At 48.6% G+C, this 18531-nt stretch overlaps 1 protein-coding gene across 1 annotated transcript in view; it reads right to left on the bottom strand.

Moving 5' to 3' along the window:
• Nucleotides 1-18531, bottom strand: part of LOC117890651 (Krueppel-like factor luna) — a 31808-nt gene that overhangs the window by 6527 nt on the left and 6750 nt on the right. The gene's annotated exons all lie outside the window — the stretch shown is intronic.

The raw sequence follows: 18531 nt of genomic DNA, 5'->3' as shown, positions 1-18531 counted from the left end.
AAAAAACGTCCAACATTTAATTGTTTTTACTACCAATTATGTATTTGTCAAGTTAATTGGTATGTCAACGCAACTAGTTTTTAGACCACTGCAGCTGTAGACTTCAGGCATCAGCTACAGCTACAGCGTCAGTTCCAGCTTCAGCTTCAGCTTCAGCTTGCAGCTCTCTGGCTGTATCTGGAGTCATCAAAGCTGACCACCGCCAGCGGAGCAAACGCCTGACGCATTGTCAATAAGCTGACGACGACGACGGCGACGGCGACGAGCCACGGACATGGACACAGAGACACACAGTGAGCGAAGATACAGCAAGCAATGCCAATCATGCAGGCATTTTACACCATGAGTTGGTCTCGGATGCCGCTGCCATCATCGTCGTTGTCTAAGCCAAAAAAAGCCAAAGATCCAAAGAGCTGGATCACTAGACGGACAGACCCTGGCCATTGCGAAGGCGAAGGTGTGAAATAGTTGGACCCGGACCAAACCATGCCTCCACATCAGCACCACACATCGCCGCACCTCATTGCATCGCACCTCATCCACACCTCTCATCCAGAGCCAGAGCCACATCGCCCAACCGGACTCGTTTCAGGCAGCTTCGCTTGTCGCCATTGATTGTCAGCGCGTGTTCTCTCCCAGCTAAAGACGATGGCGTTGATGGATGGATGGATGGTTGGTTGGTTGGTTGGTCAGTCAGCATTGGGGCACTGTCCCCCCAGCGAGGAAGAGGGAAGCTCTTGGCTCTTGGCTCTGCTCTGGAGTCGTACCCCCAACTCCTCGCTGACTTATCGCTTGATCTGTGAGTGCTTAACAAATGCTTTACGCTAATGACAATTTTGTTATACATTTTATGCATGCACAGACAGAGACACACAGCCACAGAAACAGATCGCGGGCATGGGCACACGGCGTATACGCAATGTCCGTGTCGCTGTCGTTGTCGATGTCCATGTCGATGACGATCACGACCACGATGATGATGATGGTGATGATGATGAGGATGGGATGTGTGTCGATGGCGTGGATGCGTGTGCGATAAGGCGACGGCAGCCAGTGTCGATGGACAAGCCGATAAATAAATTTATGCACAAGCCACAGACGAGGCGTAAAATGCGCAATTTGATTTAATGCCCATGTGTGTGTGTGTGTGTGTGTGTGTGTCTGTGTATGGATGTGTATGTGTGTATCGGTGTGCAATGATAATCGATTTATGGTGTGTGAAGTTTGTTTCCTTTACTTTTGCATTTTTTGTGCCTACCCTGCTGCTGCTGCCGCTGCTGCTGGCGCTGCTGCTGCGATTCTTTTTCTCTTGGTCGTTTTTTTTTTGTGTCATTGCTAATTGTGTACAAATATGGACAAAAGCGTGGACACGGCCACAGCGCAGGCGAAGTCGAAGGCTTTCTAAATGGCCAGTAAGTAGGCAGAGGCGGCTGCTGCTGCATCGGGAATCGGCCAACGGCCAACGGCCATCGGCAGTCGGCAGTCGGCCAACTCGCCTAACAGCCGCTTTAAAATGCCTGTGAGAAATAATTTATGCATTTCTTTGTCTGCCCGGTCGGTCGCTCCGTCCGTCCGTACGAGATAAACAGCGGCAAAGCAGTTTAAGTGGTTTCCTCTATGGTCAACGGCTCTAGCTCTCCCCAGCCCATAACTTTAGCCATATAAATGCTATGGTCGCAGAATTCTGATTGGGCGGAGGATTGGCCGTGGCTGAGGCAAAGGCATTAAATGATCGTTTTATGCAACATTTCATTGATTTATTGATGCGCATAATGTAAACGATTGTGGCTGGCAGGAGAGGACTCAATGCGAGTTTCATCCATGAGTGGAAACTCCTTTAAAAAGCATTCCAAAACATATTCCTGCAGAGCTATATTTAATTCGGTTTTTGCTGCAGTTTAGAACTCCCCAAACCGCTTGTTTTTAGCTAGTTGCAGCCACTAAGTGCTTGATTAATGTTAGCAAATAATTAAAGATCCTGTGGAGCAGAGGCAGCGCCACATACGACATTAGTTAATGTCGTTTATCGACGGATTAGCACCCTGCAATCAGTGTATCACAATAACCCAACATTATCGATGGATTGATCGATTGTGTCTGTTAAGCGGCGACTTTTACTACCCCCTAAAAAGTGCCCAAATGTGGCCGAAAGGCTCCGGCACAGGCCAGAGCCTGGGACTAACCAAAAAGTGAGCGAATGGAGCTGGGAATGGATTCGTAGACTGAGTTGGAGTTGCAGCTAGCAGCTTGGAGTTCGAGTTCGAGTTGGAGTCTGGAGTCGGGAGTTTGGTGAGCGGTAATTGCCGCGTGTTAATTCAAACAAATGTCGGGGATTGCACATTTAATGTGAAAATGAAGAAACATTGCGCACCAGAGTCTAAAGCTAATGTACTTATGTGTGTGCAGCATGAGAGAGTACACTCCGAAGATATCTATGTGTGTGTGTGTTGTGTGTGTGTGTTTGTGTTTGTGTTGTGCCCCCAAACGAGCGTCTAGCTGTAGCACTCTCTTCTGCTGCGGGGCATCGAATCTCTGGTTAGGTGGAGCGAGTGAAATAAATGATCCCAGCTTCATGTTTAATTTATTTGAAAGTTAACACACATATAACAACACCAGCTGGAAGAAGCGACCACAGACCATAGACCAGACCCGGTACGGAACGGGCCCGGTGACTGTAAAACAGTTAAAAGCAAAAACAAAACGAATCTACAAGGTGGAGACGATGCCGGCTGATCGGTGCTGGCTGGGGCTGGTCGACTGCTTGGCTGGCTCACTGGCTGGCTGGCTGGAGCACGGCATTAATGCGTCGTAATCACACTAAGCAGACATTAAATGCGTTTTCGCTGTTTGAGCACCACCGCAGCACCATGCCGCACCACCATGCAGCACCACCTTAAATACAGCGACGTTGGGGCCGAGGCCTGGGTCTAGGCCTAGCCAGGCGAGGAGGAGCAGCAGCAGCAACATAGGCTAGCGCCTAAATGATTGATAAAATAATTGCTTGCACGTGATGCCAAGTGAAAGAGCGGAGAGAGAGAGAAAGAGAAGCAAAAGAGAAAGGCCGGTCCGGGATGGGCCTCACGCAATGCCCCGAACTCCACACCCGAACTCCATGCCCGAGCCCGGACCCGAACTCCAAGTGTCAACTGTTAGGCATTGCAGAACTCCCCGCACAGCCCCAGCCCCAGCCCCGTCAATCGGTGGAGGAGTTGCCATCAGCCATCCGAATCCAAGTCCAAATACATCGAAAAAAGCATTGAAAATCTAACGAATTATAACGTGGGAAACTAACTGAGGGACACACTATCAGCCAGCCACGGAAACTCCCAGAGAGAATCACAAAAAGAGAGCGACAGAGAGAGAGAGAGAGAGAGACAGGCACAAATTGCCGCAGTTAACGGTTCCTGTTTCAGCGCAAATTTGGTTGAGCGGCAGAAAACAGAAACAGAAAAAAAAGAACGGAAAGGAGAAACAGAAACAGAAACCGAAAGACAAGCGCCTGAATGAAGCTTCCAAAAGGCAGCAAAGCGGGGATGGGGGGAACCAAGGTTCCACTGCACAGTGGTGCAAAGTGCATATAATATGTATAAATTGATTGATAACCACAGGGTAGGAGAGTCTCTGAAGAAGTGTGGGGTAAGAATATTTGTAGGAATGTTTGCTGGAAAGCTATAAGATCTAAGGATCTATGAACAGTGGCAGAACATATCAGAATTTTAGCTATAAAAACTCTCAGATAAATCCAATTAGCTAAAAACCTTCCACAGAGAATTCGCCATGTGGCAACCACTGTGCCTGGGAGCCTCTCGCAATGCCAAAAAGACTGCTCCACGACAAGTGGCCCCCCGCACGGTACTGCCCGCCCACTCGTGCGCCACATTATTTCATGCAAAATCATGCCATGGGAACCACGACGACCAACCACCGATGCACCGCGCAGCAGTCATCCTCCCCAGGTACCCCAGATACCCCAGATACTACCGCAGAGTCTGCCGCACCGAACCCGAACCCAGCCCGACACTTCTTTGGTGCTGCACAGCAAAAGGCAGCAAGCAGTCTAGAACCATTACCCCCAGTCCCTGGCCATGGACAGCGACAGCGACAGCAGCAGCAGCAGCGGCAGCAGCGGCGCAGCATCTGCAGCATCGCCTCTGTGAGTCGCCCCGACTGCAACTAATGCACAATCATCGCAGATTATTTCATTTAATGTCAATACAAAACCAGCAAGAAGCCATCGCAGGCAACCTCCTCCGGCTTTAGCTATAGTTTCAGCCTTCCCCCCACCAGCAATCCCCCAGCAACTCCTCTGTGGCTGCAGCTCCAGCACTGTCTGTGGCTTGGCTTGCCCTGGGACTCTTGGATCCTGGCGTGCATTGAAAGCTGAAAGTTTGACACTCCAATTCTCAATGCCGCTGGGCAAACAAATTGAGTGTAGAGCCCGGCAGGAGGGCGACGGACGTCGCTGAGGCGTTTTGCCCCGTTAGTGTTTTGCAAACGAGTTTAAACTGCTGTTGACTTTTGAAAAGTTTAAGGGCCCCAAACCCGGGCCATCTCTCACAGCCAGTTTTTCATCCCGAGCTGCGCCGACTCCGCTGGCTTCAGCTCCAACTCCAACTCCAACTCCAGCTCCAACTCCAACTCCTCCGTTTGACCTTGCAAAATCGATGTTCAATGTTCGATTTCGGCACATTTTTCGCTTGGTTTTTTTATTTATGGCCCGGCATTGCGATATTTATTTGTGCCTGTCTCGACGGCCGATCCGATCGCATCCGTCATGCGCGCCCGAGTCCGCCCCCTCCTCCTCCTCCACCTCCACCTCCTACTCAATGATATTTGAAGTGTGCAATCAATTTTGTCTTGGTTTTTGTTGTTTGCTTGGAATGAAATCCATGCAAAATGTTTGCATATTGGAAGCTAAGCGAACAATGCGATTAAGATTTACCGATTGACAGAAAATTGAGATCTATAAATGGTAGGCAAAGCACTGTAGGATTATGGCCAACGTACATGCAGCTCATAAATGTAGTTACTTAATAACTATTTCTATATATAATTAGCCAAAGACAAGGCCACCTTTCACCTCTTAACGGACACTCTCTAACTGGCTGGTAATTCCATCTACGAAGTGCCATCTTCCCAGCTGTTCCCACAGTCTGCAGCCGAATGGTTTCTCCTGTCCAACTAAATATCTTCCGCGAGATATCTGCGGTGCTAACAACACGCCACAACCACCCACAGATGCTGCCATGGATGCCTAACAATCCAAGTCGAATTTATAAACCGTGCGGATATCTGAGCAATCTTTTAAATTAATTTGTTGTCACCAGTTTGTTGAAATAATCTGGCGCGGAAAACAAATGTTTGCTCCAATCGAAGCCAGGTGGGTGGGCACTGCCACCAGCCACTAGCCAGCAGCCAGCAGCCACCAGCCAAGGAGGCAGCAAGAAGGCAGCGACACATGCTGCAAATGGAGCTGCTGCTGTGGCTGCGGCTGCTGCTCGGACCCCAGGAAAACTGCCCAACCCCAAAATTGTTCACCTGTCAAATCAGCGAGCTGCGATCTTTTATTGGTGGCAAGAGGCGAGCGCCAATTGTTGTTGCCCACAGAGCAGCAACTGCAACTGCAACAACAGCAGCAGCAGCAGCAGCAGCAGCGTCAGCCGGAGCAGATTTATTTATTTAAGCGAGCCAAAGTGGCGGTGCACCCAATTTCAAATGATGCTGGCTATCCAGACATACTTACACTGAGGGAAATCTTTGTGTGGGAACCAAGTAAAATTTCCATCTCATTTGGTTTTGTTTAATGCAGAAAATGTGTTGTGGATGTTGCTTTATCATTGAACCAAAACATCAAATATTTATACGCATTTTCCGCACAGCTCGAACTAGTCCCAACTCTTTTTAAGCTATTTAGATTGAGATTCCCATCTCGTATCCTATCCAATCCCCATCATTATTATCCTTGCTTGGATCCACAATTTCTCTCAGTGTTGGCTGCAACTGCTGCCCGTGTGCCTGGCCTCGTAAAGACTTAATTAAAGCGTTTTGCCCAGTCTCAGGTCTGCGTCTCCGAACCCGAACCCGAAACGAATCTCTCTCTCTCTCTCTCGCTCTGTCTCGCTGTCTCTCCCTGTATCGCTGCTCTGCGGTCTCTGCAGTCTCCCTGTATCTGTATCTCTCTGTCCGTGGGCTTTTGTGGTTGTTGTGCTTTGCTTTGCTTTTGGATTGGTTTTGTTTTGTTTTGTGGCCTGGCCGTTGGCCGAGCGATAAATTCATGCCGCTAATTTGGCAGCGTTAACTCAATTTGTGACCACAAAATGCACAATTTGTCGCTGATTTTGATTGCCCATTGGTTGTTGTATCTGTCTGTTTGTCTGTCTGTCTCTTTGTGTGTGTGGTTGTGTGTGTGTGATGCATTGGCCCCGCCCCAAATGAACACCCAATGCCCGGTATCTTTTGTCTGCTGTGGCTTTGTTTATTGTCTAATTATAGTGTGGCCAGGCGAACAAAAAGTGAAGTTGAAAACCGCAAGAAGACTTTTGCTGCGGCTACTCCATGCTGCGAGGGAAACGACTCTCCCAGCAGCTCCCCCTCCCTGAAAGCCATCTCACGAGTGCATCCAACTGCATTCGGTTTTATCAGGTCTCGCAAATCTCTTCTCCACACAATTGACTGTCGGCTCTTTTTAGTCGGATCTTGCTCTGGCTCTGGGTTTAACTTCAGGGGTCCCACCAGGGGCAGGGGCAGGGGCAGGTCTATAAAAAGATTTTCCCATAGTTTGCCGCTTCATATTTTAAACTGATAAAAGTGTGAAGTGGCTGGAAAATGTGGTTCAGCTTATGCATAAAACGCGCCATCGGAGAGTCGAGTCGAGTCGAGTCGAGAGTCGGCAGCAGCCTTATAAGGCTCTCAACTCTTAAACTCCTAACGGACCGAGCACGCACTCCGACTCTCGACTCTCGACTCTCGACATCATCTCCAGCACCAGCTTGGACGCGGTTTGGACCTCGGGACCAGCAGCAGAAGTTGGACTTGGACGTGGCTCTGCGGCTCTGCGGCTCTGGCTCTGGTTTGTGGCTTCGCTTCGATTCGATCCACTAACTGGCTCATAAATCTCAGCAATTAATTTTTTAAAGTGTTGTCTCTGCCCCAAGTCTCCGACTGCAAGTCTCCGAATCCGATTCAGAGTCTCTCCTCTCGCCGTGACAACTGTCAGCAGGTACACACGTTAAGTAAATAAAAATTTGCTCACATTTGTTTTTCCAGCTTTTGCGTAATTTGCGCAGGAATTTTTCACTCTCCTATCCGTTTATCTGCAGATTTATAAGATGATTTAGGGCAGGCAACTAGTTATGCAACAGGAGAGGGACCACAAAATTAATTGGTGGGTTGTTCATTAGAAGGAACTGCATGGGTGGGGTAAGAGTAACTCTAGGAGCATTAGAACTTCGCTGCTAATTGGATGATTAAGCTAAGAGAAGAGAGTTCTTGGAGAGTTCAAGTCAGCGAGAAACCTTTTTTTATTGAGATATTTATTTGGATGTTTCTTGCTGTATATTTACAATATTAATCCTTTATTTCTATGGGTTTATCTTTCATCTATGAAATAATCTTCCATTTATATTCCGCATCACTTTCCCTCTCGTTCATAACCCACTTCCACCCTCTTGCTTGCTTTTCCTTTCTGTAATATAAATCTAACCCACATGCCCAATGGAATCTCTGCAAAAACTTCTCACACTGATTTCATAATCGAATTCATCAATTATCTAGATGGCGTATATATGGTATATGGCTTCATTAGGATTACATACAACATTACACCATTTTGCCGGCCTTAATTTCCTTGTACACCAACCATCCAGCAACCACCAACCATCCACCATACACACCATGGAAAAACACATTCAAATCGTTAGGCCGAAAATGTGCACAATTTTATTTTTGCCAATAATTTGCGAAAAAATATTTTCACGAACGTGGGAAAACTGCCGCCAACGTCTGTGTCTGTCCATGTTGTAATGGTCGTCGTCGTCGTCGTCGTCGTCTTTTCCACCAACAGCAACAGGGCCCCCTGTACCCTGTCCCCATGTCGCTCCATAGTTGTCGATCCCTGATCGGGACCAACCGATCAACAGCAGCAGCGGCAGCGGCAGCGGCAACCGAAGCAGCGGCAATCCATGTCAAACTGAAATTTTCAACAGAATTCGAGCGCAGTCGAGTCTCTGCCTCTGAGTGAGCAACAGTCAACCAATTATTTTTATCGATTTGGTTGCTGCCACAAAACGCAGAAGCAGAAGCAGACTTCAGACGCTGACGCTGACGCTGACGCAGTTGCATACGCAGACGCAGGCTTTTCATAATCAAATGTGTGTGTACTTTTTCCAGCTTCAGCTTCAGCTTCAGTGCCAGCTCCAGGACCAGGTCCGCATCCCGCTCTATCTCTGAGCTGCTCTCAGCTACCAATCCGCATCCGACTCTGAATCTGTCGCCGACTTGGAGTCCGACCTGCCATGGACATGTGGCAGGCGCAAATGTGCGACTTGTTGTACAATTTCAAATTGAATTAAATGATTGAATGCATGAATGAGTGACGCTAGCAACTGGCAGACTGAAGACAGCAGACGGGAAGACAGGAGACTGAGGACTGACGACAGCAGACTGAGGACTGAAGACTGAAGACTGAACGCAGATTGAGCGAAGCGAATGCACTGAAGGAAAATTCAGTAGAGGCAAGGAATCCTCTTGGAGGGACATTCTTCTTTCTACTCTTTCCTAGCGTTGAGACATTTCCCAGATTATTGTTTAATCTCGGGAAACTCTCTTTCTTGCGGCTACTATCATTTCTCTCAGTGTAGCCAGCGTCTGGGAGTCAGGTCGCTGTGCGAGTGTTGAAAATCCTTTCAATAAATAGCTAAAGACAAGTAGCCGTTAAAACGCATTCAGCGTTCAGCTGATTCTGCGCGTTGTTGTCGCTGCTGTTGTTGTTGCACTCCAGAGAGTGTGTTTGATGGTGGCTTGGTGCTCGGAGCCCAACATTTGATTCATGATGCTGCTGGTCGAAGCAGGAGATGGAGGAGGTCTCCGTCTCTGACTTGGGGGCCAGGCTCCGTGTGGCATGTTTCGTTTGTTGCGTTTTTGATCGCAATTTGACAATGCGAACAACTGCAACAGCAACAACAGCAACAGTCACAACAGCAACAGCAACAGCAACAGCAACGGCAACAGCCGCAGACAGACAAACGCTAAAATGAACATGCGCCCGCTTGTCATTTAACATTTTTATGATTTCCAACATGCAAAGGCAATAACATTGTGGCAGCCCCCCTGTTGGACATGGAGAAGAATCTGGGGGGGCAGATAGTGGAGGGGGTGGAGGAGCAGAAGCAGGAGGCAGGAGGCAGGCAAAGGATTTTGCAAAATTGGTCTTCAGCTAGATTTGGCTTTTATGGCTTAATTGAAATGGCCAACTAATGAATGGGAATGGCCAAAAGGAAGGCATTTGCAATGCCAAATGGATATGGCCTCCACTTACATAGCTCTCTGGTCTCTGGTCTCTGGTCCGCCTCCAGCTGTAGTCCCCCTGAGAGTCATCTTGGTGTGGCATTTGGCCTGTCGACTGACTGTTGCATGCCAACGAAATTGATTTGTGCATTTCTGCTTAATCTTTGCGCGGATCTCCCACTGATCTGATCTGATTCCTAGACGATCACCAAATTGATGACTTTTTAATGGACATTAGGAACAAGTTTAAAGCCGATTTTAATTCAATTTGTTTGATCTTTATCTGCATTCGGGTGATAACCAACTTTCAGAGTACAGGCATTAAATGTGCTCCAAATTACATCAAATAATAATCATCAAAAGCACATCAAGAGGCACGAAAGACATTTAATAATTGCAAAGACTTGGAGAAGTTTAATCGGTTGTAAAAAGTAAACTAAATTAATATTAGATACAATTATCGTACACATCGGAGAGTGTTTACAAGAGACACAAATTTGAAGATCCAATTGCCAAATTGTGTGTTATTTTTCTTGGAAAGAATTTTCTTTGCTTCCGCTGACAGCTGACAATCCCATTGGTGGCCAGCCTTGACAGAGAGATCTGTGGATATGCATGAAGCACAATTTTCTGCCGCTATTGTTTCATGTATTCCATTGTGGGTCGTGAAAAGAAGTTCCCCCAAAATATCGAAACGATCGAAATTGCTCCAGAGCCGGGTCGCGGCTGTGGCATCCGTGGGGGAGGCACTGGGAGAGGCAGCGCAGATGATAGATCAAATTATAAACTTAACCAAAGAGTCTGTCTGTCTGCCTTGTGGATGTGCCCTGCACTGGAGTCAATCTCAACGAAACAGACGACGACGATCGATAGACAAAAACAAAAATCAAGAAAGAGCAGCAGTGGACCGGCAGCAGCAGCAGCAGCGGCAGCAGCGGCGGCGGCGGCATAAAAAATAGAACGTGAGAAATATTATTCGATGAAGCGCCAAAGTAAACGCTTTGAAAAGTTGTTAGTTTATTCCCGGGCTCCCTCCTTCCCTCTCTCCCTCTCTCCCTCTGTCTCTCTGCATTTTCTGTGGCTGTAGTTGTCGTAGTTGTCTGCAGCCCATTTTGCGCCTGCTACACGCTACTCTTCCCTGTCGTCCCCGTCTTTATCGTCTCTCGAAACCTTTCTGAAGGTTGATTGTGAAAGTCACGATTAAAGCAAAGTCACACTCCCCGAAACGAATGACGGACTTGACGGCTTCGATTTTTCTGTCTGAGCATCGCCGATCTGCTTTTGCTCGCATTCATCCAGAATTTAGCAATTCTCTTTGAGGTTTTTTGGCGTATATTTAGCATACGTTGAGTAGTGGCAATCAGCGGGATCAGCGGCGGAACTGCAGCGTTTTGCAGCGCGTGTCATTAAAACGCCGACAACGTTTGAAATGCACCGCCTGCAGTGCAGTGCAGTGAATGAGGAGACGCGGTATCTGTCAGCTGCAGGGCGACAGAACACACCCATTCGGGTTGCGAAATTGTCGCCAGTTAGAGACACAGCCCAACCCCAGCACCAACCTCAACACCATCACCAACCCATCCGCAGCAGAGAGCGAGAGAGAGACGAACCGAACCCGGCGCTGCTTTAGCATTTTGCCGCATTTATTATAATCGTGTACACTGCACAAAAAAAGCGATGGGTTGCCGAGCTTTGCCAGGAGAGATTCTGATATACCAAACAATTGCAGAAGTGCTCCTCTTTGGCCCATGGATCTTCGCAGCTAAACTTTACCCACTTTGCAATGTTTAACTTATAAGAAATATCTTCCGAATAGTGCCAAAGGGTATTCCCCATTCGGAATGCTGCCAGCAGACATGGCTCTGCCTCTCCACACTTATTATTTCTTTCTAAATCACTTGAAGGTAGCTTCCAATTGCCGACGCCGGGGAGGCAAGACGATTGAGGCAGACACTGTCGGCTGGCTGCCACAACTGAGTGAATGGCTTGCCACATTCTACACCTACACCTACACCTACACCTACACACACATATGTACACCATGGATGCTGCTGCTGCTGCGCTCCCACATGCCCCTGACTGTTGTTGTTCTTGTCGCATATCAGTTACAAAACGCAGAGGGATCCACACCCAAAACGCAACAACAACAACAACAACAACGATCCCCCTCCCCTCTCCAGATCCATTGCAAGAAACGAAAACTTCCGTAAGCAGTCGACAGTTTAATGACTTTGATGACGCAGCGTGTGCTTTCAATTTACAAACACAAGTCGACTCCTAGGCAAGAGCTTATTGTTGCTGTTGCTGTTGCTGTTTGCTAGATGGATGCTGTGAGGTGAGGGTGTTGCCTCTGTGGCAGCAGCGTTCCGTGGGCGTCTCTTAAATCTCTTTTATTACTTTTATTTTCCACCCAGCTGCTGCTGCGGCTGCCACTGCTGCACTCAACTTTGGCAGCTCAAGAGCTCGCTCGACCTCTGCTGTTGGCAAATGCTGCGCTCACGTGTGGGAAAAGTTTATTGCTCTACCGCAAATCGGTCAAGACCTTGCGGCGCACAGACGCTCCTTAGTTTTTCCCCAAAAAGATTTGACCACAAATTACAACTGCATTTGGGAGAGAGAAAAAGGTGATTTGATTGGGGAGAGAACTCCACTCTGGTGGATTTTTTCAGGATCGATTATCAACTTTAGTTATTGAAAGATTTCGCTCCCATTCTGGACATTCTTGAGTGCCAAAAAGACGCTTAATTAAAGCACATTCCCCGTTAGTTCTGTTGGTTATTGAATTGTTCAACTCTTGACGAAGTCTAGCTGAAAGTTTCCTATAAAAGGATCTATGCCAGTCAAAGCCATTCTTCTCCGCTGACAGGCAGCAAAATGCAATAGCCAAATTCTTTGGCGATTCAACCAGAAGACAAACTGTCAAATGGCAAGCCACGAACATTACTCATACGCCACATGGGACTGCGAATAGTTGATGTTTGCTGCATTTTATTTACATGTTTAATTGATGGCTGCCGCTGCCGCTGCCGCTGCTGCTGCAGTTGGAGTTCTTTTTTGCTTATTTTCCATCAATTTTAATTCACTTGCAATAAATTTCTGTACGGACTTCTGGTTATTTTTTCGGCGAACATGTGCCGCGAAAATGAGCCAATTAAAGAAATGCTACACGTATCAGCAGCAGCAGCAGCAGCAGCAGCGGTCGGAGTCGCAGCAGAAACAGAAACAGCAACGAGAGCAACAACGAGAACCGTAACAACCTTGCAGCCAAGAAAAATTGGGACTCCGGTGCCTTCCTGGGGTCTGATGGCAGCTTTGGATGTGTGGATGTGTGGCTCTCTTGGCCAAAGTAAAACCAATCAAGTGGCGCACAGTGTCACTATTACCACCTGACATTTACACAAATCTAGCTTTATGCCTCAAATGAAATGAAACAACAACCACAACGAGGCAAAACCGAGCGAAAACCAAAACAAACAAACAAACCAACAAACGACATCGACGACGACGACGACTTCCTAACAACGCCAACCGACGAGCGACGACCGCCGATCGCCTGGCCCCGGCCCGGTCCACGGCCTGTGGACGTCGGCTCTGTCCCTGTCCGGGTCTGGTCTAGTCTGGTCGAGTCGAGTCGAGTCGAGGCTCTGCTGGCCTATCGCATGGCAGCGATCAAAAGTGCTTGGACCCAGGCTCAAGCTCAGGCACTTGGCTCAGTCTTTTGGCCTACAGAGAGCGTACAGCAGCCACCAGGCGGCTTATCTTAAGAGTCCGGACCAGCAGCAGCAACAACAAGAACAACAGAAAAACTCTTTTGTATGCGAAGCACATGCGATGGACCCAGAGACCGATCGACCGATGGAGCCGGTCCCCTTCCGCTCCCTCCTGCCTACTGCCTGGCTGCCTTAAACTGATCGCTAACAATCAATTTATTGATTGAGGTCTCAGGTGTAATCGATAAGAATGTTTTTTTTCTTCTCTCCATCTCCGTCTGTGGCTTTTTGTCTTTTGTCAGTTGGTTTTTGCTTGACTTAGTGCTCCAGTTTAGAGTATTTCTTTTTGTGCTCTTTTGCTGGCCTAACATATGACATGGCTACATGACATTATCCGATCTCGATCCGCATTTGTTTATCTTAATGCATCGATGCAGCGGCCAAGAGCCGGTCCCAGGCCACAGGCCACAGGCCACCGCTTTACACATGACTTAGAGATGGACACTTGACACGAGAGCAGCGGCGATAACGATGCCAAAGCGAAACTAAATGGGGTTAAACTGTACTTAACAACAACAGGGATGGTGGATGGAGGGGGGAATACATAAAATATTTTATCAATGTGGAAAATTAGCTTTTTGCCTTCTGAGAATGATATTTTTTTGATGCTAGACTGAAGATTACTTTCATTCAAAAAAAGGAAAATATATGAAGAGCCTTCAAGAAGTTCAATTTAAATTCTTTTAAGTATCCACTGGAAGAGTTGTCTTTCGTTCAACCATCTCCAATAATAATCTAAGATGTAAATGGCACTAAAACACTCTACTCAAAGCGAAACTTTCAGCTGCATAACTTTGTAATCATTTCCCAAGAACTAGAGTGCATCTTTCAGCACCCAAAAGTGTTCCATTTGCGGGCATCTTTGGATTGCTTTTGGTTGCCAACTCTAAACTGAATCTGGAACTTAATTAGCCAACGCTGCGGCTGAATCATTGAGGAATTAGCCGAGTGTGGTTCTATCTGTGTAGATGGTGGGCGTACTGCATCATGCACCGTGCACCGAGCACCGTGCACCAAAAAGTGCTCTTTCCTCGCAAGATATGGCCAGCGACGGTCGTCGTAGTCGTCGTCGTCGTCGTCGATGTTTATTGCGGCGGTCGGTACAGATTTGGTTAACAGTTAACAAGCTTATCGCTCGATACGGCAAACAAAGGTGACGCGACCGTTGCTGCAGCTGTTTTTGTTCCACCTCAAAGTAGCGTACATACATCCCACATTTAGTATTTATTTTAGCTATTTTTTGTTGCTGCTTTTCCTTTTGGCCTATGCAGATAATTAAGGCAAGACGTTCGCTGGTTCACTGCCTCGCCAGCTGCAGAGTCACAGAGCAGAGCCAAGAGCAGACCCCGAGCAGACCAATTTCGGCCAAAAAGGAATCACTGTACGGTGGCTGGGCTGCTGCCTGCCTGCCTGCTCTGCCAGGTCGGTTTTTGGGCTTTGTTGTTGGCTTGAGACCCGGCTCAGCCTTGTTAGCCGCCGAAAACAGATAATGATCTGAGTTGGGGGCGGTCAATTTAATGGTTAACTATTAATAACGTGATACGAAATTGGCGTTAATTTGTAGAAACATTCCCCGCCACACACCAGCAGCCACATCCACAGCCACACACGAACTAATTTGAGACAGAACCAAAAGTGTAGCAGAGCAGAGCAGAGCAGAGCAGGCCAGGACCAGGCCGGGCCAGGCCAAAAAAGGATGTGAATGGTTGTGGGTGGGTGGCTGGGATGCCGACGGTGGAGGCAATCGAGTCATGAGTCAAATTTTTGTTGTTGCTGGCAACACGAAGAGGGAGCTGCTCTCGTGGCCGCGACTGCGACTTCGACTATGGCAGTGGCTGTGGCACGATTTGTAGAGGCTGCTTAAGAATTCTTTTTCACAGCTTCAAACATGGAAAGGAAGCTTGGCTTTTCGAGGGTCGACAATGCGGATACTCTGCCCATATATTTGATGTTCTTAGGGGAAATTGTGTTATGGGAATAGAAAGTCTGAGCTGACTGATAATCGACTAAAAATACTCCCTGCCATTAGGGAATCTATTCTGAGCACCGAAGATCGATTCTCTCCTTTGCCATTTGCAAGCTGTTCGTCCGATGGTAACACCCTCTTTGAGGGTACAACAACTGGTGCACCTATTGGAAAGGTAAAGCAGAGCTGAAGTCGGGCAGTAGACGTCGTCGGAGGAGGGTGCCCAGTGTGTGCTCCAGTAGACAATGCAAATTGCTAATATGCCATTGCTATGCAGAGTCGACTTGCAGACAAATTTTCAAATATTTTTGGTGCTGCCTTGTGCGCTGTGTTTTATTTCACGGAGTTTATTTGTTTTGTTTGTCTGTCTGTCTGTCTGTCGCACTTATGACCAATAAATATGCAACAAGCCTGCTGACTGCCGCTCCGGCCTCATGCCTGTGGCAAGTCTCTTTGGTTTGCATTGTCTGCCGCTTGCGAAATTAGTTTGCCAGGCTAATGAGCTACACGAACAAAATCTTGAGTAACCCGCAGACGACTTGGTGACTGTTGGCCATTAGATCCTGGCTACCAGATGCAGATGTGCGATTCCAGCTTATCGATTCGATAAATGGCCCAGAAATCTGTGCAGCTCCTTCAACATGCTCCAACCGGCAGCCCCAATCCCCTTCGTTATGATTCGTGTGGGTCGACTGTGATGACTAACACGAATCGATCGTCGCCAAGATCTCCCCGCGTTGTCGTTGTTGCTGTCGTTGTTGTCAGCTTTCGAATTGTTTGCTCACGAGAGCGTGGATCTACTTTTGGTGTGGTGCTTGGTGTCTGCCACTGCGTGGTGGTTGTCTTGCCTGCCTGGCCCTCGATTTTTCGTTGTTGTTGTGTTTTTTGTTTCGTTTCGTTTCGAGATATTTTTCGGTTGGGATCTCTTCGCATGATCCTCTCTTTTTTGTTGTTGTTAGTGGGTCTGGGTCTGGTTCTGGTTCTGGGTCTGAGAAGATGCGCACACGTCTGCCCTGGAACGAACACTGTGCAGCAGGTTTCTCCGCTCGCTGCAGTCGTCCGTCTCGGGGGGACATTGATTTATGTGGTTCCACCCAAAGGGCACGGAGCGTGCACCGACTAAGCTGAGCTTTCATTTGGGTTCAAGTGGGGACTCTTAGGGGGCGCTTCAGTGGCTCTTGATTAGCTCCAGAGATTGGTTCTTTCAGCTTCTTTGCTCAACGTTTTTTTTCAACTTTTTACTTTCCACACAAATATCTGAAAACTTCTGCCAAAAACTTTCAATTTTCAGCTTGCCAAAGGCTCGCCTCCCCAGCGATGACATTCCAGCGCGCAGGCCGCACCCTGTCCCTGTTGTCCAGTGTAATCTTTGGCAACTTCGTGTGGCATATGCTGTCTAGTATTTTGTTGCTGCAGTTGTGGTGCTGCTGCTGCTGGTGGTGGTGTGTCAGCTGCACGATTGCCAGAGACAACGTGTCTCCAGTGTCATCAGCATCTCCATTTTTCTCTGCTTGTTCCTATGTTTTCGGGTGAGTGCTGCCACCGTTGTTGGTTTGTTGCTGTTGCCGTTGCTGTTGCTGGTTGTCCCGAGGACCCGTGCACCGGTACACCCGATCGCCCCAGAGTTTTGTTGTTCGCTCGCGGAGTTGGAGGCGACGCTCTCCGTTGTTATAGTGCAGAAAAATTACTATGACAACGCTGGAAACAAGTAAACCACAGTTTACATTCACTCAATTCGGTGCAGGAGTGAGCGGGGAGGGATCCACCAGATGGGGGAGAGACTGAGACTGAAGACTGACTCTGGGATTGGGTTTGGGTTTGGGACTAGGACAGAGAAAGAGCCACAGAGACAGAGACAAGAGGGAATGGCAGAATCGTGGCGTGGTGGTGGCACGCTCATCTTCAATTTTTCTACGTTGCGACGTCGCCTGGGTCGGGTCTCTTCGCTTCGCTTCTCTTCTCTCTGCTCTCGCTCTCTCTCTCTCTCTCTCCCTCCCTCTCTCTCTCTCTCTGTGTGCTTTTTTTCGGCTGCGACTCACACTCGTGCTCCTTGCAGCCCGGGACGGGTCTCAGTCTCGGTCTGGGCCTGGTCTTTGGGCCCCGATCTGCGCAGCAAGATGAGTGGTTGGCAAAAATGTTTGAATGCGATCACGAACTTGACCTTTCACATAACCCCAAAAGCCAGTCACAGTCACTCAGTCAAGTCAAGTCAAGTCAACTCGATACAGAGCGGCGGGGTGGGAGGGGAGACCGACCGCGCTACATACGCGCCATCGCCATGTTAACCAGCCCATGTCCCAGCCCAAGTACCACAGATCCAGCACCCCAGACACATAGCCAGAGTTCGTCCCAAGCGTAGTTCCATCCGCAATGGTCATCCGCATGGGTGTCAGCTGAAGCATAATTAAAAAACAATCACCACAGCCCGTCCTGCCTGTGGTTGCCTATCCCTGCCCCGGATCGCTTTGTGCGGGCTTGGAATCTGCGGATCTGGGCGAGGCTGTCTAGAGGTGGAGGCCTCCTCTCTGTGTGTGCCGCCAGCAGTTATGAGATTGCAGTGACGCTGTGCCAGCAGCAGCAGCAGCAGCAGCAGCACCCCCGAAACACTCGGAGTATGAGAAGTGCAGCAACGGTAACAGAGTTTCAATTGATGGAAGGATTAGACCGGGGATTGCCCTGTAATAATTGCTGCCTTGAAGCCAGCGGAACTCATCACTTCTAGCCTGCATCTCTTATCCATAATGGAATATTCCGTAGCTCGAAATTCCCCCGCCATCTGCCACCTGTTTGTCACATTTTCGCCTGGCAATCAATATTCCCTTGCCCTGAAAGATACTTTGGGGTGCATATCATTCGATGGATGCTGTGGCTGGCATCGTTTTAGTTCCTCCGCTCCTCCGCTTCGCCGTGTGGAGGTGAGGTTCGATTCAGTGAGGTTGGGTCTCCTTCGTCTTAAGGTCGTTCGCTCGCTGGCAACGACCCGCGTGTCGCCGCATCTACTTAACCTGGAAAGCCTATGCCCCTGAGTGGCGAGAGGCCGATCGCTTGCCGGTGTGCTTGTGGTGTGGCTCTTGATCAGGCTGGAGCTGTAGCTGAAGCTGAAGCTGGTGCTGGGTGCTGGGACTGGTGCTGGTGTGGGATTTTAAGATGTTTTGCTTGCTTTGTTTTTGCTTTTCTGGGTAAGGCACTGCCGCAATGTCCCGATCGGCCGGGCTCTCCTGCTTTTGGGGGGCTACGACTCCGCCCTTCTGCGCCCGATCCCCAGGCCCCGCCTCGTCGGCTGGTGGCTAG

Source organism: Drosophila subobscura, chromosome E (genome assembly GCF_008121235.1).
Source record: "Drosophila subobscura isolate 14011-0131.10 chromosome E, UCBerk_Dsub_1.0, whole genome shotgun sequence".
Classification (NCBI taxonomy): Eukaryota; Metazoa; Arthropoda; class Insecta; order Diptera; family Drosophilidae; genus Drosophila; species Drosophila subobscura.
The sequence above is the reverse complement of the archived record's forward strand: the minus strand, read 5'-3'. Positions and strand labels throughout refer to the sequence as shown.